Genomic DNA, 22,125 nt, shown 5'->3' with positions numbered 1-22,125 from the left:
GTAAAACCAAGGGAAGAGCTAAGCATCTGGACATTTTCCTTCAGTATTGTCCTCTCATGCATTGTTTTGCTGGTGCACTATTTTCCTTTAAAACATTTTCCTTTATTGGAAGCATCAGCTTAGCTCAGGCCAACCAACCTCAGCTTTCCTTGCATCCACAGAGGGTACTTAGCATGGTGCAGGATTAAACTAGAAAGGCTGTCTTTATGGTGAATTTACTATCCATGGCTTTACTATTATGTCAAGCTCTCTGCATTGCTCTGGGTGGGCCGCCTCTTAAACTGGAAGCTGTTTAGCTCCTTCCACAGGGGGCTTCTAGTTGACTAGCTGTGACTGCTGAGTGATAGTGGCAGGCAGCTCACCTCGAGCAGCTCAGATGCAGTTACACAATTTCTGGTTTAAGAGGCAGCCCACCCGGAGCAGCCCAATGTACTTGAAGGCATTGCCACTGGAGGAAGTAAATTTACCCTGTAGATATAACCTGATGCCCATAACATGACAGACTAGTGTCACTTGATAATAATAGGCCCAGTGTGGTTAAATGGTATGGGTGCTTATACTAAGGCATTTCAGTTTTGATTAGCAAGACCCTTTTATTCCCATCATAGGGCATTCCTGAGCATGGACTGCCAACACTGTCAAAAGGTGCTGTGGTTTTGTAATGTAATGAGACACACAGTAGAGACTAAGTTTACCTGGTAAGGCTGCATGGGAAATAGCCCCATAACATTTTTCGGGATTTCAAAAGGATGTACCCCTGATGGGTTTAGGGCACTCACCTTGGGTGGGGAGACTCAGTCCCAGTGTAAGTCCCTGGGTCTAAATCAGGCAGAGCTGATCTTAAACCTTTATTATTTCTACAGAGTAGTATAGTTTCAACCCGAGAAATGTAGTGAGACTCTCTGCAGAACAGCCAGCAATGAGGAGGTCAGGGCATGCCCTGGGATGTAGGAGACAGTGTTTCAAGTGCTTGATATAAATAAGTTAGAGCTGAACCTGGATCTTCTATATCTAACGCACTTCCCTAATCAACAGGTTATTAAAGCTGTTTCACTTGCATAAATAATTAAATGTTGGATAGAGCCAAAGAGAGGGAGGAGGAAATGACTCCAAAACTTAATCGTGGAGACACTTACCTAGAATGTGAAGGAGCTTGGTTCAGGACCCTGCCCAGTCTGCTTCAGTGTGCTCATGCCATTTCTTTCTCAGAGGTGCAAGGTAGCTGAATATCACACTTCTGTTGTTTTGGAAATGCTTCTGAGCTAGAGTGGTTGGATATAATCCAGTCTTAGAGCTGATGTACTACCTTCTTCATTTCCCTTACTGCAGTAGTGGCCAAGCATTGTGGGAGGTTCGCCAAAAATTAGCCCCCCACACTCTCTATGTGTTACTTCAGTCCCTTTCCTTTGCCAGATCTGCTGGTCTGCTTTTTGCTTCCCAGCCTGTGCTTCCTTCCTGACCTGCTGTTCTGTCTTCTGCTCTCTGCCCTCTCTGCAGCTGTGCTGCCTGTCCCCTGCCATATACAGAGGTTGCCTGTGCCAGTTGTGGCATGTGTGCTGCAGGTTGACCACCTCTGTCATATTGTATTTGCATATAGGTATAAGATCGATATCCATTGATCATGATCCTCAATATCTCAAATATTTTTCTTATTTATGTTGGGGTCATACAGCAAGTCCATGTCAGAGGTGGGGATAGATCTGAATTCCCGTCCAGTTTTGTGTCCTGTGCATAAGAGGCTACAAGCCTAAATCTTTGTAATTTGTGTATTTATAGTTTATTCTCTTAAACGCTCTGAGATATTTTTAACTATGGTGACCCTTACCAAGGTGAGCATCCTGGATGCTTAATTTCTGCCACTTTCTTAAAGATTCTATATTCAGTATCTCCATGACCATTTCTTATATCTTTTTATAGATTCTTAACAGTTAGACCTGAAAGGAAACAATTATATCATCCCGTCCATCTGCATTGCTAGTGTAAAATTGTACTCTAGAGTTAAACTTGAAAAAAGCAAGTCACAATAAATAATCAAGAAATCTCAACCCCTCTTTATTTTATATTTTAGCCGTATGGATTATTCTGATGTCTTTGAAAGTGTTTTCCAATTGCTGTTATTTCATCAATATCTGCAAAGGTCATTCCTCATGAGTCTGTTACGGACAAGAAATTCTCTTTCCTTGAGTATTTTTATCTGTTAAGCTTAAAAAAAAAGTTTGTGGAAGTTAAAGATAATAGAGGTACAAATAAATACTTCGGAAGTATTTCTGTTTTAGTGCTCACATCACTGTGAATATCCCAATATTTTGAGCAAAGTAGTGTTAAATATGGTAAGATATTGGCTACTGTCATTTCATTTTGAAAACCGGCTTATAGTTTGATATCTTTTACTAGCAGGAACATTTGTTTTTAATATTTATTCTAAATTTTCTTTTTCTTTTTTTTTTTTTTCATCTTTTTTTTTTATCCCCATAAATATTTTTTCTCGCTCTGCTGTGAAGGGTGTTTAGCTCTTTCCACAGCACCTACAACAGTTTCTTCTCTTACGCAAAATCCTTCAAGTTAAACAATCCGCTTCCTTTATTTTGCTAAATGCAGTGTACCTTAGATGTTATCCATGTCATGAAATATAGATGTAGTGAATAAATAGCTCCGAAGATGCAGTGAGAGGGATTGCGGAGCACAGAGAGAAGCAAAAGAGTTTGTACAAGTCTTATATTTTTCATGTTTCTTGATTATATTATTTTATTCATGTCTTTGAACATACCACAAAGCTGTGAATATTTATTTAGTTCTGCTCCTAATAGTTTTTCTAATAGGGAATTATTTTGGTACAATGAAAGACATTTGTAAATGAAGCAGATAAGCCCTTTGGCAGACAAGGAGTGTTTTGTTCAACACAAGAATTCTATTGTCCACTGCTTTAGTTGTCAAGTGCCTAGGGAACCCAGGATTTATGATGATGTTACAATGGCCCTTTCAGTGCAAAGTCTAAGAAGCTGTGAGATTCCGTTCCTCTGCTTTTCAGACTCGCAAATCTTTTTATCGTGCATGGACAATGCAGGATTCAGCTGCTTCTTGGGCCACAGGCCTGTCCATTTAACATTAGGCATTGTAAAGTAATTACAATAGTGACAATGGGGTTTTTGCATGTAGCTAACAACACTTGCAAAATTGCTAAAGTTGTCACTTCGTATAAACCAACTCTTAAGACATGGCTTACTTTACAATAAAGAAATATATAATTAATCGTGTTAAGAGTTTGAGTTAAAGGGCCACTATGTCAAATCCATTTAGGACACAAGAACTGTGCATTGGCTGTTTATTAATGTTTTCTTGTAATTATAATTAGTCTTTTAAAACGGTCTTCTGTAAATACAGAAGGCTTTTTGGTGCTTTAGATTTTTTTTTAAAGACTGTAAACCACAGTACTACTTGAATAAACGGTTGCAATGTAGCATGCAGTGTGTGTGATGGGATAAAGAAAAGCCCATAAAATCTGAGCTCAGACAATGTAGGGTGGTACCCTTTAAATATGTATCAGAATTATTAAGCTGAATTATTTTATACTTTCTGTACTAATGTACAAGATGGGACTAGAAGAAGAGTTTTCAGGCATGTTTGTCATGAAAAATCATTGCTTATGGAATTTCTTTCTGCTTCCCTGAGGTGAAAATACAAAATTATTTGATATTTGTTGCAAGGAATGATCAATATAAGTAAGAAATATTGATTTGTAGGCCATGTTGACTACATAAATGCTGCGTAAGGGTAATGGAGCCTTTGTTTGACGGTTAAATTATAAGGTGCATTGGTGACTCCATTGTCTTACGTCTTTAAATGTACATGAGGAAGCTTCATTGGCTATAATGGTTAGAGCTGGAGACTGGCAATCAACACGATGATTCCTACCCAACCTACATTAAGTCCAGACTAGATTTTAAAAATTGATAGCACATAAATGTGTTACATCATGTGCTGAGAATGGAAATCCATATCCATCCATCCAAGTCATTGAGGATGGGTTTTTCAAAAAGCAAGGGAATTTTACATTACAACATTCTCTATCTTGTCTTGCAGAGGCATCTATAAATATTTTTGGGATCATGTTAGCAATGAATCAAAATGGAAAAAAATATCCCATTTCCAGTCCTCATTAGCTTCTTTTGTATAATTTCAAACAGGAGTGAGTTACCTATACAAAAAACAAGGACTGTAATTGCAAAAACCTTTATTTTAAGAGTGTGATGTGTTCTTCACAGTATACTGCATAAAAACCTTGTCAACATGGTGTATATTCATGAATCAAGTGTTTAGCATATTAGTTACTGAGAGACTGCATACTATATGTCATGATCCATAGCAGTTACATTAGTTTTCTTACATTGAACCTAATATGCATGCAAAATATCCATGAGCAGATTGAGCTTTTTATCAATTTTACTCATTATTTGAATGTGTTTGGTGAATATGTTTTTCATTTTTTTCAACTACGGATTGATTACAGATATCTGAAGTTGCAAGTTGTCTTGGTTGTTGAAGTTGTTACTGGTCAAATAAGTTACATGGGCTGTTTGTAGAAGTGGAAAAAAAACAGAACAAACGGCACTTTGCTTGAAACTGAGCATGTTCCCTTGGTGAGCCCAACAAATTCCCAGAAGAGGCAGCACATTAAATGTACCCAGCTTTCCCAACATCTGTAGAGATCGGATTCTTTAGTCAGTCTTTTTTGGTACTTTTATGTAATAGCAGATTGAATCAGCTTTGGAAAAGTCCACTGAAGCACCCAATCCATCCACACGCTGTAGAGCTGGATCGGATTTAACATGTTGCTACTTGCAGTAGAGAGTCTTTTTTTCCCCAAGTCTGTCAGTGTCCATGATTTACTTTCTGTGGTGGGGTGAGGTGAGTGAGAAGTGTTTCTGATCCAAATACTTATGCAAATTTCAGATTTGTCTTCCATGAAGAATTGTTCATGAAACTTTGAAATTTTCTCTCTCTCAATATTTTTAAAATGATTTCACTGATGTGAACAGAAAGTAAATTCAGAGGGGGAGAGAGGCTGATGTAAATTCATTTCAAAACTGTTCAAATAGACCAGCATTTGCAATACTTGCACAATTCCAATGTTTCTGCGTGTGATTAAAATTATATTGGTGTATATTCTAAGAATATTTTGCAATAATTGCCCTCATTTTGTCCTTTAATAAATTTTTGGCAGTTGTTTTAAAAAAAGATACTGGCTATAACATTGTCCCATTTGCTAAGATTGTTTACCGGTATGACTTGGTAAAGTCCTCCCTTTGAAAGAGCATGTAAAGGCATCAGGTGGTCATCAAAAGCATGATACTTGGGAAATTCTATTACTGCTTTGCAATAAATCCAAACAGCTGTGCTACCTACCATTGGTAGAAGTTTCTTTTGTGATTCCTTTGAAACGTATATTCTGACTCTATAAAGCAGGGCCTCTCAATCCTCCTACTGTGGCAGGATGGCTGCTGGTCAGTAGCATGGTCAGCTGCCGTACCAGAAGTGGCTGCGGACCAGCAAACCATGGCCTTCTAGAGCTGGGCGGAGAGGCTCCTTTTGCAGGGCCCATGGCAGCTCAGGGTTTGGCCCACCCCACTGCACAGGGGGTGAGGGTATCCTTACTAGTCTTCCAGCCAGAAATTCCAGGTGTGGTCAGCTGTGACTGCTGGGCCACAGCCACTTCGGGGCCGTGGTTTGCCGCGTTGCCAAATAAAATCTTTGGGAACTCCTGCTATAAAGCATTCTCATTGAAGGTTAAAAGCAAGGGAAGTTAAGGACTCCACACAGCTTCTAGGAAGTGTTCAGACCCTTATAACATTGGACCTTCATGCATATCTGACATGTTCAGTCAGTTACAAGATTGGAAAACTTTTATCACCTGGGCATGCACTTGGACAGTTTGTGTGAAATAAATTTGCCTAGGCCTTAGGATATAGTGTGGCTGATCTTTCTAACACCCTTGTGCATTCTAGACCTAAGCCAGTATACCTGATGAGAGGTGGTTCTTTTCATTGAAGAGGGACCCCATTGCTTTCCTCCCTTACCAGCTTCTGGCAAAGACGGCTTGGCTTCTTTAAACTATGCTGATTTGTGACTGCCAAATCACCTGCGTAAGGTGGCTAACATAAGTTAGAGCAGCATTTAAACTTCTTTAACTTATCCCACTGAACTGGCCCAGCCAGACAAAGATTGGGATGACATAGGCTAAGTAGAGATGTTCAAAAAGCCCAGGACATAAGTGGTCTATCTGTTGGAGCTCCTGCATGCCCCCTTCAACTTACTCCACAGACTGTTTGTGATGCTGGAGACTCCTATGCAAACTCAAATGGGCAAGCCGTCCCTGATTGGCTGCTTGGTGCATGGGAGCAGTTTTCCCCTCTTACTATTCCATCAGTGGTAGGAATCACAGAATGACAGAGAAGCAGGCCTGAAAGGGACCTCTGAGCCAGGCTGAGGACACCTGGGGGCTTGGATCCAGGCAGAGGAGCCTGTCTGCCAAATGCCAGCAGGGGCAGGCCCACAGTCATCTCAGAGCCGTGATGGGGGATGAAGGCATCTGTCCTACAGGGATCTGCCATGGACTGGGGAAGGAGGTAAGAGGGGTTCAGAACAGGATCGCTCAGGCCAGCCTGGACACAGGTACTCCCCGCTAAGTCCTGTACCCCACCAAGCAAGAACAGCAGCAGCAGCAGTTGCTGTGCTCCCTGCCCTGATGCACCGTGACCTCACATACACGCGTGCATCCACACACACACTGAAGCCCTATGCTCCGCCAAATGCCAGCAGCAGTGGAAGTGGCAGTGGTAGCAGCTCCAGTTCCCACCATGCCATGGCCCCACTCCAAGCCAGGCTGGAGACCCACACACACATGCATGCACGCACACACATACATGTGTGTGCATGTCCTATGCCTCGCCAAATGCCAGCAATGACACCTCTACTCCTTGCTCCACTGTGCCATGGACCCAGTGGGGCCAGGGTGAAGACCCACACACATGCTCATGCGTGTGCATGCGCGCACACACACACACACACACACACACACACACACACACACACACACACACACACACACACACACACACACACACACAGATGTCCCCTCCTCTGCTCAAAACCCCGCTCCACACAGAAAGTCAGCTGGAGTGGTAGTGTGGGGCTATGCTGCTTTTTGCTACACCAGGAACTCTGACAGGGGAGGGGTGGAAAAAGACCCCTCCCCCCCGATTTGCGGGGCAGGAATTTGGCCCAGCCCAGCACTCATCAAGACCCAGGTTGGGAAGCTGGGGTAGCGCATCTGGCAGTGGGACTCCTTTTTTACCACCTGCCCTGCCACAGTTCCTTGCTTGGTGAAAGGTGGCACTGCACTGCAGTTCCTGGCTGCAGCTGGAGGAAAAAAGCCCCCTGGCCTGGCTGCAGCACATCATAGGGCTGGGGTGGCTGGTCAGACAGAAATCCACCTTTTCTACTCCCTGCCCCTGCCAGGCCGTAGCTCACAGCTGGCTGGAGGGTGGACATGGGACTAGACTCAGAGGCTGTCACTGACTCAGGTCAGTGACAGCTGAGGGGGCAGGGCTAGCCTGGTGCTCAGGCAGAGTAGACAAGTTCTGCCTGAGGCGAGCATGCTGCCCTGCAAGGGGCCCCTGGGATGTTAGCAAGTGCAATCTAGTTTAACACCTAATGGGAGATAGCACAGACTTTCAAAAAACCACTCTAACCTAAAGCACTTTAGTCTGGTAGCACATCCATCGAGGGTTAACTTAGAGTGGGATCCACCATTTTTAAAATGCTCTATGAGCTCTATGAATGTCTGTTCTGTTACAGCTATAGAGTGCTTTCTGCATGCAGTAGGTATCATGTCTGTACCTAGGCATAAAGACCATCCAAGGGAGCCTTTCCTGAGTTGTGTAGGTCTAGGTTAAAACTCAGGATCTGAGGTAATGTGTTAATTATAAATATTTTATATGAGAAATTTATATCTGTACAAGATATATAGTAAATGCATTACAAGAAAGAAAATCTTAAGAGACCAGAACCTACAGCTGGCCCACAGTTGTATCACATATTTATTATTTAAATATCTAGGAAATGTTTAAACATCTGTAAAGAAAATAATTTGTCATGTAAGCAAAAATAGCAGACTTCTGAAAATGTACACAATTTTATTATTTTAGTAGAAATACAGACCTAGATTTTTCTTTGAATAAACCAGTTTATCAGGGGTTACATGGTTAAACTGTTTCCTTCGTTATTCCTGTGCATTCCCACTGATTTCACCCAGCTTGAACAAGTATAACTGAGGACAGCAATTGTCCCACTGTAATTATTTCATGCTGAAGTACTTAGTAATTATTGTGTCACCTGCATAGCATTAGCTCTAGGAACATAAGATGCATCTCTCTTTGATTAGCTTTTAGTAGTGGTCATTGGGTAATTTGGAGTAACAATCATACTGTTTTCATTCTGTGTAATGTGGCAGTTCTCTCTAATTACATATGCACGTTCTTAATTAGGGGCCTACTGTTGCTAAGGGAATCTGTGTAGTTTAACACCTATATGCTTGTGGAGTTCTGCATGATGTAAGGAAACTCCTCCTGGATATTTATACAGGATTGAGCCTTATTTTAGCATTAGTCTGATGCCTACTAATGGTAAACTGCTTTCATTAGACTTTAATATTTTTAATGTAGTCAGTGCAGAAAGAGGTATGTAATATTTTCTGAAAGACTGAAAAACTAGTTTTAGAATTTTATACTTAAAATATTTATATAAGGACATATATTGTATTTAAGAACATAAAATGAAAATACAAGAGGACTTCTTTTATAAATATACATAAACTAAGTATATGAGTGCAGCTGCTGATATAGCTAGTTTACACACACACATAGTACAGGCATGCATGCCCATATACGGTAATAGTAATAGATGGGCAATGCAATTTTAGAACAAAATGATGTTTTACTTTCAAATGAGAATCAGTAAGCATTCATGAACTTCCCTAAGTGAAAGAATTTATGTGATCAAAATCTGTAGGGATCCAACAACTATATTTTTTATACCAATATATTCTCTTAGGTAATCAAACAGTTAATTTTTTTTAAGTGGATGGTCTTTAGCATACGAAGAATTATTCCAAATACACACGGACTGCACCCAGTCTCTGTTCATACAGCTTACTTTAAGCCACTTAAACATAGACCAGGAGCAGTGTGTACAGGCATTTTCTACTGCTGGGAGCCATGTAACTCAGCATGGGGGAGAGACTAACAGGTCTTGGCAGGTGTGGGGGGAGGGGGGGGGGAGCAGGGAATTGAGTCCATGGATATGGTTGCCCAGTCATGGCCTGGGGCTTAAATATAGCCCAGTAAGGGTAGGGGGTCAGCTGAAGAGGCTAGACTTTCTCAGTCCTGTGGTTGAGCTGCAAATACATGCAAGCATTAGAAAAATTGGGTTGGCTCTTTCCTAGACTGGTTTAACTCTTTCTCGATCTAGGCTCATGCACCTCCTGAGGTGAATTAATTTTGATCAGGTGCCATGTTTTAGGCTGTTTAAATTCTCTGAATACCTACACAATTGGATATTTAGATTGACCTAACTGTGGCTAGGTCAATCTAAATATATTGCCTGTAAGTACCCGTAGAGTCTATGTTTTATCTGGATCAAAAGTGATCATTCAGACCTTACTGGCCATGTCCGGACAAGTGCGGATATTTGGTTTGCCATGAACTAGGAGTGGCGGCACATCTTGTGCCACTGTTACTTGTCCCTGGGGAATGCCTAAGCCACATGTGGGGTAGGGGAGGCTAGGGCCAGCAACTGTGCTGGCCACAGCAGCCTTAACTGGGATCTTGGGGGCTGGGGAATCTGCAGCTGTGAGACTCCTGCAGCTGGGAGCTGTGCTAGCATCCTAAGCGGAGCTCCAGCAGGCCAGGCTTTGTTTTTGGTTGGTGCACACTGCAGCCACGTGTGCCACCCTGCTTTTTTTTTACACAGGGTTTTTTTGACCCCAGAATCTCCAGCGTCAACCCCACCCCGCCATCCCCATGCTTCAAGGTAGCAGCATAGGGAGTGCCTGAATGCGTGGTGTGTGGCATCACAGACAGGTCTGTGGCACCACATACCACATGGCTATGCTGGTCTGGACTCAGTCCCTGAAGGTGTCTTCCAGGCATCTACCATTTCTGTGATATTTCTAAGAGAGGTCAAATGGCTCTCCATTGAGGCTGTATATACCCATTCTATGTGTCATCTTGGTTAGCTTTGACATTTTTGCACTTGTGAGATTGAGAACATGTGTTTAATCTGTGAAAGAATGCCCATCCTTTAATCGTATTAATGAAGCCATAGCCAGACCAATTGTACATTGGCTGTGAAACTGAATGGATACAATATCTGAGTTTAGAGAAAGACATCATACAAATAGGTCATACCTATGGAGCTTGGGAGAAACATTCTAACTCTCCACAACCTGGAAGAAATGTTAGGAAAATACTTCATATTGTAGCTATCTTTAGGAGTAGGCTGGCACCTATAGCTTGGACACATCTGCTTATATAAGAAATGAAGAGTGAACTTTGTGTAATCCCTCAGCTATTCAGTTACTACGAAGCCTTAGCACCTTTCCCAGGGGTTAATCTGTTGCTATAGCATGTTTAGAATTGTTTAGCTCTGTAAAATGAGTGTATTATTCCATTTTTGTTTTATTATGTTTTCCTGCTGCTTAGTTTTTAAGTAGGAATAAGAGTACTTGAAGTTTAATTTCCTTCTCCTGCACCTACTGTTTATATTTGTATGGAAAGGAAAGTGCAAATGAAAATGTCAGAAAATAATTGTTCTTGCTAGTAGGCTGCACTTCCATCTAAGCTATATAGAAGCATCAGGAAAGCCATATTTAGCTCTAGGGCATTTGAGCAAATCAGATAATGTAAATACAGTTAATTCTCTTGTCTTCCAAAGGAAGCTGCCAGGACCATGGCATTGCCTTGCCAATTATAGGTGTACTCCATTTACCTGCCAGTCAGCAAAGGCAGCTGTTGCTTATTTTCCAATTCCCCAGTACAGCTTACTATAGAAATATATATTCACTAATATACAGGCAGTTCTCATTTAATACCTTTTCTTAGACTCAATACTGAAGTAACTGATTTTCTAATATGCCTTAAAGCACTTAGAAATGCTGGAAGCATCTTCCTATTCGCTGACGATACTTGAACTGCAACTGTACTGTTACTTTTTTTTTTTTTTACTACAGTGTCTGTTGCATTGAATAATGTTTCCAGAGCACATTTTTTCCTGATAGATCCTATTTGTCCAGGAGGTAGAGAGAAAGATACGAGAGAATATTGATATGACCTCCAGAACTTTTAATTATGGGAACATTTTTCCAATAAAGGCCTGTGTGGATAACATTTCTGGTTAATTCTGTCACTAGTGTATGTGTGTGGGTATGTGTGTATATGTATGTATGTGTGTGTATACAGCCCCCCCCCACCTACCCACCCGTCCATATATAAAATATCTACCAGTCTCCAAATATCATTGAGCTGTATGGGTGGCTTAAAAATTAGGGTGTTTTGGGGATGGCGGAGGGGTCTTTTGTTTTATTGTGGCTGCAATGTTGCCTGTGATTTCAAATGAGCTTTTCATTCTTTGCAGCAAGAGCTGAGCTATTGGATAAGTGGCAGCACAAAACATACATCTGCACTGTCATCACAGACTCATTAAGTAGCCATTCCAATGGGTGGAATATGTTATATAAATTGGCAGCAAGTTACCAATGGATGAAGGTAAGTAAGAAATCTGATTCTATGAACTTAAACTTGATAATTTAGGTATGAGCAGGTGGCACTTTGTTGCTACAAAAGCTTCCAAATTTCAGGAACTAGTAACCTGTTCTTTTACCTATTAATTTTCTTCATAGTATGTGTCCACTGGCATTAAATGTTGCTCAGGCAAAGTATGTCCTAAGATGTTGGCTGTCTTGTTGAGATGGTCCCATAAAGCTCTCCTTAACAAGTTGCAATCTTCAAATTGCACACATTTCATTTTATGCTTAAAAGTTCACAGCATCTTTTGCAAACTTGCAAAAAGACGCATAACACTGAGGGTGCTGGAGTGACAGTAAAGAATTCTCTAAAACAAGGGCCGATAATCATATCAGTCACATGTGATGCTCTGTAATATTTTAATTTCAAGTCTACATGGACAAGGCATTCATTAGCTCTCTGTTTTTTACCTTCTGCATGTCATTAATCTTAAAACAGTCATTTATGTTTGTGTTACGTGAGATTTTGATGTTGACTGTTGGGCTTAGGAGAAAGACACTACTGACAATATGGAGCCAGGAAAATCTTACAGACTTTAAAGATGGTTTGGTTCTGCTGCTTAGTGCTTCTGCCGTCAGTCTTTAACCTCTCACAGTCTTTGATTTTCTGATGTCTTATTACTGGTATGAGTAGTTCCCCTGAGGTGAGACTTCTTGCATACAGAATTGTCCATAGTTTTCTAAAATGAAAGCACAAACCTGCAATCTGTATATAACGTCACTTTTAACAACATTAGATGTAAAGAAGCTTTTGAATTGCTTTAAATAAAATATATAAGGCTAGAATATATAAGCCCTGTGTCTAGCTGACTCATTCTCAGCTTCTTACATTTGGAGCACTGAAGTCCTGCTTGACAGATGCTTCATTTCTGTGGAAATGTCCTTGAATGATGATAACCTTATTTCTGGCAGCCAAATAGGCAGTACACTACAACATCCCTGTGAACAGCTACATAGGATGTGTCTATCTAAGATTCACTCAGTTGTTAAGGTAGACTGCAGCAATTAGTGTTGTGCTGCAACAGAATGGATTCAGTAGCTTTACTGACAGCACCTCATTTTATTTCTTGAAGAAATCTATGTGCACCTTCTTTTAAACTAGGAAGAAGGTGTTCTGTGTATTTTTGTGTCTCTCACAAGGCTTCTTCCTTACCAAAATTCAAGAACTAAATTTTGCTACCTGTGTTTTTTCCTTCTTCTGATTTTCCAAGAATGAAGATAAAGAGCTTTAGCTTGAGTAAAGGGTGCAGGATATGACTTCAAGCAACTGCAGTTCACATGTGTATAGCACAAAAATCTGCACTAAAAAGGAAAAACAAAAACTTGCTCTAAATGAATGGTTCTGGGCAGACCCTGGAATATGTAATCAGTAGGATTTGGAAATCAATTTCAGTCAAAGTAGGATTAGGCCTTCCATGTGCATGTGAATACCTGAACTTCAGTTATCAAGGCTCTAAATAGAATTAATCAGTTCTGGTTTAGCTTGTCTATTGGGGCACCCCTTCGTATTCTGGTTTCCTCAGGCCTACTTCTGTTCTGATTTATTATTGGCTCAGAGCTGCACTCCAAAGTGGATTTTCTTTTAATAACAGACTTGGAGGAAAAATAAAAGACCCACCACTTGCACTTGAAAAAAGTAAAAAGAAATTAAAATTATTTGAAGCCTAAATCTATAGACAGATGTGACAACTGTGTTACCAAAGGAAACAAATATAAGCTGTTACAATGCAACTGTTACATCTGCATGATTCTGCCATGATACCTGTGTAGTCATGTTTCATTCAGTTCAAAGTTAGAGTGATTTAGCTAACTCTGCAAAGCCAATAATATGGATTATGGAACTTCTCTATCTGGCCTGCCTAGAGCTATGGCCTGCCGTGGAGGCTCTGCTGGCCATGGCCACCAATGGCAAGTTTGCTTGTTGCTGCCACTCCTCGAGCATTGCTATGCATTCATAGCCCCTCTCCCACATCCACCACCACCATCTCTAGACCCACTGCCACTGCGATGGCCATGGCAGCTGAATCCACGTTCCAGACTGGGAGCCCGATGGTCTGATTCCAGCCTGGGGTCTCAGGTGGGTTTGACATCTCTGAGTTAATTCATAGGACCCAGGTATCCAGCAGATAGAAGTTACAGAGTAACAGCGGATTCTTGTTTCCAAGGAATGACTGGCCCTCCCTTTTAAAGTGGCTAAAATGTATGTTTGTCCATATTTGACTTGAGTTAATCAGTATCTTATTTTGCAAACACCCCTGTTAACTGCCTTGGGCTCTTTTACATTTCAGAGTTAGGGAAGTTCTCAAGGATGCAACCCTTTCTAAAAGAAGACTCCCTGCAGAGTGATTTCAGGATATCGACTTTGTTTGGGATTTGAATTGCCTCCCTGTAAAGAAGAATGAACAAGCATTGCCTTGTTGATTGTCATGTAAACCTGAATATCCATATGGCTCTTGAAATTCTCCATTTCATTTTGAAGCAGTTTTTTTTTCTTAAATGATTTCACTCCCGCTGTGTCTATTCGGGGATGCAAATGTGTTTCAGTATCTAAATAATCAAACGGTAACCAAGGTAAAATATTTATGTCCAACTATTGTTACTGAAACAAAGGAGCAGAGTGTCGACAGAATGCCTCTAGTGAGCTTGTTCACATAACACAGGCTAGGACACTCTGTCTGGGCCTTCACTTCCTTGCCTATGCTGCAAAGTGCCACATGTACAGAAATGAGGAAGCTCCAAAGCTCTGACTTGGCTACAGACCTGGATAGTCTCCTGAAGTCAGAGCCTATAGGAACAGGATCTAAAGCCCCTAGTACATGTTAATCTTAGACCACCAATTAACCACAACTTATGTTGTAACCTATTTACATGTTAAAGCAGTTAATGGCATGATAAAACAAGGAATAAGCCACAAGTTGTTATTATGCAAAAAATGTGTAATCACTTTGTGACTGGTTCCTAGCACACCATTAATTGAATTTGTGGCCAGGCTGGAGCTCCCAGCCACAGGGATGTACAATGTGGGAGCTTGCTATTTGTCGGTGCAGGGGGAACCCAGGATCATGATCCCTCGCTTCTCCTGCACCGGCAATGAGATGTGATGGGATCTGATGCTGGATCCCACGGCCATACCTCCTCCCATGAACCTGTGGCATGGTAGGAAGGATTATGGGGATCCTGCATCAGATCCCACCACACCTTTATTTATACATCTTCTAGAGGCTTAAAATAAAGATGGCCACTGATCTCACTGGATTTGGGTATCTGAGTTATACAGTTTCCGAATTATTTTTACATGTTGTTAGCAACAGTTTCTTCCTTTTCTTCTTTCTTTCAAAAAAAAAAAAATGTTTTTAGACTGAAAGAAGGCAGTTTCATATATTTGCTTTTGCACCAATCGTATAAGGAAAAATGATCAGGCTTCATATATTTAAAATGCTCATCTCCTATAGCAGTTTTAGCAAATTTGAATGTGATCTGGCTGTATCTCCAAAATGCAGTAGGCCTCCCACAGCTTGCTTTATTATGTTGCACACAAACATACGTCATGTTACATATATCATGTTTCCTTTCCTACTTCAGTATTTACTTGCTTTTTAAGACTTGTACTTATGAATTTTAAGCAGTTGGTTTAGTTACTGTGCACAGTATATACAAGGTGACCTTACACTAACAAGTTATGGGAATTCAATTTAATGTTCTGTACTCGGATCATCGGAGAAAATAAGTATTGTGGCAGACCCTTATGTAATGTATGAGGAAATGCATACCAGTGCTTATATGGCCATCCTGTAGTTGGACATAAAGGATTACTGACCGTTAGGTTAAGTACAGACAGTTAAAATGCCCAGGGCTGCATCAATTCAGTCTTTGAATGTTAGTCTAAACTGCTGAGATTAAACTGAGAAACAAGTAGACAGACATCCACTTCTGATTCAGGGAATGCAGCCACACACCTGCATGGCTCAGGCCAGAAACCAGGGGGTGCTAAACCACACCTCTCTGGCATATAGCCTGCATAGGATGTGTGTTTGCTTCCTCTTTCTGCTGCCCCCAAGCTCTCTGGGATTTGCAATCCAGAATCACAGCAGAAGGACTCTGCTAGGTTGCTCATCTCTTCCTGCTTCCAGGTACCTCTGCGATTTGTAGTCCACAGCCGCAGCCAGCAGTAAGTTCTTAGCAGAGCAGGGCAAGGCAGCTCTGTACTCACGGGAAGGGAAGTTTAACCCCCATCCCTGGCCCTAAACCACAAACCTGGGGTTTGCCTGGGGAGAGGGAAGTCCCTGCCTCACCACCTCACAACCCTTCTCTACTGGAGCAAGCAGTGCAGCCCAACCCAGGGCTACAAAATGCTGGGGATCTCTGATTTAACTTGAGCCAGGAAGGGGTGTGGGACAGACGTTTCATAAACTGGTTTGACCCAAATCAGTTAAGTCTAATACTGCATTCAACCAGGTTCATCTTAAACCAGTTTCAGCCATTTTGAAACTGGTTTATGTGCACGGAACTTCTGTTCTGTTACAGGTTAAAACCAGTTTCTGATGACTTAATTCAGTTTATGTGTAACTTCTGTCCCTAACCTTAGAGCTTTTTTTGTATGTTGTTGTTCAGTATATGAAGAAAATTCTTAATTACACGATTAAACACTTGGTATTTAGGAAGAAGTAGGTGACTACATAAGTTTTGGTTGGCTATTAAGGTTTGGATTCAATTAAACACTGAATCATAGGTAATTAGCTATTGAGTAGTCCCTCTGGCTTCAGTAAAATACTCAATATTCATCATATGTATGAGTGCTTTCCTGGAGTAAGTTTGGAGAGCCAGACTGGTTTATAATAGATTCATAGATTGTAAGGCCAGAAAGGACCTTGGAAGATCATCAGGTCCAACCTCCTGCACCAAGCAGGAAAGATAACTGGGGGTCAGGTGACCCCAGCAAGGTGATGTTCCAGTCTCCTCTTGAAGATTTCCAGGGTAGGTAATTACCTCTGGAGGGAGTTTTCCAGGATAGGCACCCCCTCTGGAGGGAGTTTATTCCCCTGACTGTGAAGAAGTTTTTCCTAATGTTGAGCCTGAATTGATCTTCCAGGAATTTGTGGCTATTACTCCTGGTTTTCCAGGAGTGCCCTGGTGAACCTCACTGAGCCCTTGATGTCCTCCCCTAGTGTAGTGGTCAGCTGCTACCAGGTCCCCTCTTATCCTTCTTTTCTTCAGGCTGAAGAGTCCCAGATCCCTCAGCCTTTCTTCAGATGGCTTGCCATGTAAGACTCAGATCATATGGGTGGTTCTTCTTTGGACTCTCTCAAGCTTGTCCATGTCCTTGTTAAAGTGTGGTGCCCAGAACTGGACACAGTACTCCAGCTGTGGTCTCACCAGTGCTGAGTAGGGTGGAAGAATCACCTCCTTGGCTTTGCTGGAGATGCATCGATTGATGCATGCCAGAGTATTATTTGCCCTTCTGGCTACAGCATTGCACTGCTGGCTCATATTCATACTGTGGTCTATTATTACCCCCAGGTCCTTTTCATTCATAATATAGTCAGTTTGACAAGCTGAAATAGCATATGCAGACTCTGCCTTGTGGAAATACCTCGGAAGTTGCTTGAGCAAAAAAAAAAATCCCATCTTTGGAAAGATAGTTAAAGTAGATACAGGACACATCTTCTCTTCAAAGCATTACTATAATTTTGCTACATATAGCCAAGGTACACAAAACACAATAAAAAGAAAGAATCTGTTTCCACATTATCATCTTTCATAAGAACGTGTTGCTTCTTCATGTAATTAACTGGGATTTTTTGTCAATGTTCTTTCATTAGAAAATACATCTTTTTCATATTATAGTTTTCAGGGGAAAATGCCAGTTTTGCCAAAATCATTATATTTGCTCTTCGGTTGGGTCAGGTTGATGAAATATTTTGTTCCTGGTCAGGTCAGTGAGCAAAGATTATCTCAACAACTGCCTAAGCTACCATGATGCCTCCTGGGAGATGTAATTGGGCTGCTTTACTCTCACATAATACTTTGCTGGATTGTTGGCCAGACAACATCACTCACAATATTGACTTGTGGGACTCCCATGATGCTCTGCATGCTTTAGATTATTGGGGAAAGCTAGCTAGAACTTTAAATTGGTAAACTAATGTTTCTGCATGTTGTCAATCCTCACTCACCTCTTTCAAGCCACAATGAACAGATTCGGGAAATCAGTTATGCCATTATATATTGATAAAACCATACATGATAATATATTAAAATTACCCTGAATGACATAACAAATGCTGGTCAAAGCCATACATGAAGTCGAAAGTATGATCAAGAATGAAAATTATGATGCTTCTCTTGTATCTTAAATGTTCAATTTACGTAGTCTATGACACTACTAGAAAAAATAATTTCTAAAACACAGATTAGTCCATTCTCATAATTAAGAACGCATATGGATCAGGTCCTCAAAAGTATTTAGCCTTTAATTCCCATTGAAATTAATCAGGCCTCAAACATTAATTCCCTGGAGATTCACTGCAGAAATATGTCCCATCAAAGTGCAACCTCTGAGATAGGGCATAGAAAGAGATTGCAGGTGGTAGACCTTTCAGGGTTTTGTAGACAATAAACAATATCTTGAATTGTACCCAGAAGCTTATTTAGTTCCTCAGTCAAGGTGCTGTGCTGCATATTATAAAAAATACCCCTACATATTGCATATTTAATTCACTTGAGACATTTACCGGGACCAATTATTGCTGCTTTCTCACTGCTAAAGAACAACCTTTTTACATTCAGGAGTCTTTCTGAAATGCATAGTAATAGACCTTACCAACTTTGTGATTTATGTGGTTTTATTAATTTGTATAAAGAATGCTAATAAAGTCACACAAATTGGGATTGGTTAGATCTAATACAGTGCATTTCTGAAATAGGATTTTCCCACTTTATTCCTGACAACCTGCATTTGCAACCATTCAGTTATTTTATTTTGAAACGGCTTTTCAATTATATTCTAGTGCTGTAGGGGAAAGGTTTTTGACAAAGGCACGACATAAACCATTTATATTGCAGCTCCATCATAGTTCCCATAGCTAAACTAGACTGGACAGTTCATTAAAAAGAAAAATTAATAGCACAGGGTTGCAGGGAAACAATAACAGATTATGACTGGCCTGTGGCAGCCCACTGAATTCATGTAGTGGAATAAAAATGATTTCCCCTATCTCATAAATGAAGGTTTGTTTCAAGGTTTTAGGCAAAACCTATACTTCTAGTCCTTTACAAGAGAAAGCTGTACTTGAGATACATACTCTGTCCATAGATGTAATATTTTGTAACATTTCTACAGACAACTAATCTATAGCTTTTAACCTGATAAGAAATGCATATTTCATAAAAAATGAAAGCAAAACAATAAACATATATTCAGGTGTGTACGTACACACACACACACACACTTGTGTGTGCATGGTTTTGTATATGTATATGCAGTGTTTGAATGACATTCTGACACTTGGAGGGGTCTGTGGTGTTGGCAGGTGGAAGGAGCCACCACTGCCGCCTGAGGCATTGGGTGAGCCGGGGAGCTCTCAACTCTTACGGGGGGGCTCAGCCCCCCCTGAGTTCCACTATAATTCGAGCCCTGTGTGGAAATATCAATGAGGGTTGTATTGTATATTGGATTAACTCCATGGATGTCCAGAGCCAAAAGCAGAGAGTGGCTGAAGTCTTCCCTCCATTTATTGGCCAGTCTAGTAGGTGCATTGAGCCAGAATCAAATAACTGTTTCTTAGTCCAAAACAAGAAGTAAGGAAGAATTGAAAAAGCTCCGTGCTGTCTGAGATGGTGTTCCTTGAAGCTACTCCCTGGGGTTACCCCTCTCCTAATGTTGTGCCTAAAAGTGCAACAGAGTCAATGTAACATATTTTCTGACTCTCTTAAGTGCACAAAAACATAGTGCAAAAGTAATACAAGTAACATGTTTTGCACACATTTTCAAAAGACATTTCACACACTAGAGATTCAGTGATATGCTGACTGCTTCTAAAGGTGAACAAACTGTCTTTTATTGATGTCTACAAGGTTATGGGAGAGCTCAAGACATGAGTGACTGGTGCCTCCTGAATTTGGAGGGGCACTGGCAGGACCTGCCGACGGCAGCGGCCCTGTAAGGTGGGGCACCAGCCCTACCAACAATATCAGTGTCAGCTGTTAGGGGGGCACCGCCCCGTCAGGGGAGGCACGTGCACCCCTGTGCACCCCCAACCAGTTGCCTATGCCTCAGGAAATGTAGTACGGAGCCTAATAACCTGTTTAAAAGTCAAATATGGTATTGTGCAATGTGCTTAGGATGTTAAATGCAAAAAATAAGCTTGCTGTGGTGTGTACTGTCTCTGTGGGACAGATAACTAGTGGTCTCAGCCTGACTCCAATGAGTATTGGCTGATTTTGCTGGAAACTTCCCACATATGAAGAAAAAGATTTGTATAGTATAGCCCATTCTCCACTATTGAAGAGAAATGGTCCTTGTGGAGATGGATGGCCTGCTTTGCCAGTCTTGTATCAATGTGCTTAGGGAGTTAGCACTGGGCATAGGGCTAACGGAAAAAGGAACACACAGTTTGAAAAGTTTCATCAGTCCAATAAGCATGCTAGTCCAATGGACAACTTTCACAAATTCACTGTTTATACTTGAGTTGAGGAGGTATGAAGGTAAAGAAAAGTCCTTTGCCTACTCTAATTACAAGTAACATTTAACAGTTACTAAAACTGAGTTATCTGGGGGGGGGGGAATTCCATATTTTAAATTTATCTTGTGCATTGTACATTTTTCTATTCATTTCAGTGTTCAGCGTGTAATATATAGATATTTTCTTCTTTTTATTTAAATGTCCATAGATACTATTCCCTTTTCCCCAACCTAAACATTGGAGAGAAAATGTTATCCCAGGGAACAGCCTTTCTTTCAATGAACCACAATGTACAAATGGCTCCAAAGAGAGCCTAACAAAGACTCTGTTGTGCTATATCACAGCAAAGCCAATAACCCAGCGGTTACTGCTGATTTGCTGCATTCTTGCTACATAAACAAAACAATACAATAGTAGTGTATTCAGGATACCTGGTGTAACACTCAATAGAGTTTTTTGAGTTAGAATTCTGCAGAAAATTGTATTTGTTCAAACATAGCCTTTCATTTAATGACTATAGGAAAAATCAGAACTATGGATATTTCAATAGAGAACCTTATACATAGAGGAAAGAACAATTAATTTATCTTTACATATTTTCTTTCCCCACAGCTATAGAAAATGGTATTAAAAAAAAGGTGTAATGTCTTCTATATAGCTGTCTGTTGGCCCAGTTGTTGGTTAAGTTAAAATCTTATTTTTCACGTTTCCTTCTTGCCTTCCAAATCAGAATCTGCTTTCTCTAAACTATGTGAAATCATGTATGGTAGACGGTAATGTCTTTTGTTCCTCTGAGCTAAGTACAGACAGCCAAAAAGCCTGAGGCTGAATCACTTAAATTTTTTCAGGTTAGTTAAAGCTGGGTAGACTGAACCAATAACCAAGTGAACAGACATTCACCTTTGATTCTGGAATTGCAGCTACATGTCTTCAGTGGCTCAGGCCAGATGCTGGGATGCTAGAGCACACTTCCCTGCTCATCTGGAGCAGATAGCTTGCACCAAGCCTAGCCTGCCCACCCTGCAGGGGAGGGGGGTTTGTGAAGGAGGTGCAAAGCATCCTGGGATGCTGGGGGTCATTCATTTTAATCTGGAGTCTGGAGGGGTGCTGGGATAGAAGTTAAATAAACCAATTTAACCTAAATCAGTTAAGTCTGATACTACATCCATTCAAGATTATCTTAAACCTGTTTCAACCATTTTAAAGAGGTCTATGTGCACTGAACTTCTGTTCTGTTAGGCTAGGGACAGACATTCAAAAAGCTTGATCCTGAATTGATTCAATCTTTGCAGGTTAGTTGCACAGCAAGGGGAATTTATCACCCAATCAGCAAAATGAAAGGATCTCTCATTAGTTCAAGCTCTTTTTAAACAACTCGTTCCAAAGAAGGAATGAAGGGACATTACCAACTGCCTGTTGATTAGCTCCAAAAAGCCCTAAGCAACACTGTCCTGTCTTCCTTATTTCCCATGGCATGGACCGTAGCCAACATGTAGTATGCTAGCTAATACTGAGAAGTGTCTGTGTAAGGCAGAAGGGGGCAGGAATCCCTGCTTCAGCAGGGAGTTGGGTGGGGGCAGGGGAGGG

At 41.0% G+C, this 22,125-nt stretch overlaps 1 protein-coding gene across 5 annotated transcripts in view; it reads left to right on the top strand.

Moving 5' to 3' along the window:
- CDH11 (cadherin 11) overlaps nucleotides 1-22,125 on the top strand; it is a 113,506-nt gene that overhangs the window by 47,676 nt on the left and 43,705 nt on the right. For 3 of the 5 annotated variants that reach the window (XM_090063724.1, XM_090063723.1, XM_090063725.1), the window contains exon 2: nucleotides 11,689-11,819. The exons of the other annotated variants lie outside the window; for them this stretch is intronic. The gene's annotated coding sequence lies outside the window, so the exon portion shown is untranslated. The remainder of the gene's footprint in view (nucleotides 1-11,688; nucleotides 11,820-22,125) is intronic. 5 annotated transcript variants of the gene reach the window in all.

Source organism: Crocodylus siamensis, chromosome 9, assembly GCF_052110815.1.
Source record: "Crocodylus siamensis isolate JL-2025a chromosome 9, ASM5211081v1, whole genome shotgun sequence".
Classification (NCBI taxonomy): domain Eukaryota; kingdom Metazoa; phylum Chordata; order Crocodylia; family Crocodylidae; genus Crocodylus; species Crocodylus siamensis.
The sequence above is the reverse complement of the archived record's forward strand: the minus strand, read 5'-3'. Positions and strand labels throughout refer to the sequence as shown.